This window comes from Oncorhynchus mykiss, chromosome 17 (assembly GCF_013265735.2).
Source record: "Oncorhynchus mykiss isolate Arlee chromosome 17, USDA_OmykA_1.1, whole genome shotgun sequence".
NCBI classification, from domain to species: Eukaryota; Metazoa; Chordata; class Actinopteri; order Salmoniformes; family Salmonidae; genus Oncorhynchus; species Oncorhynchus mykiss.
The window spans coordinates 72,700,588-72,700,801 of NC_048581.1; positions in this window are offsets into that span (position 1 = coordinate 72,700,588).

Sequence of the window (214 nt, forward strand, 5' to 3'; positions counted from 1 at the left end):
CTTTCCTTAATTTTGGGTCAGTCACAGTGGTCAGGTATTCTGCCGCTGTGTACTCTCTGTTTAGGGCCAAATAGCATTCTAGTTTGCTCTGTTTTTTTGTTAATTCTTTCCAATGTGTCAAGTAATTATCTTTTTGTTTTCTCATGATTTGGTTGGGTCTAATTGTGCTGTTGTCCTGGGGCTCTGTAGGGTGTGTTTGTGTTTGTGAACAGAG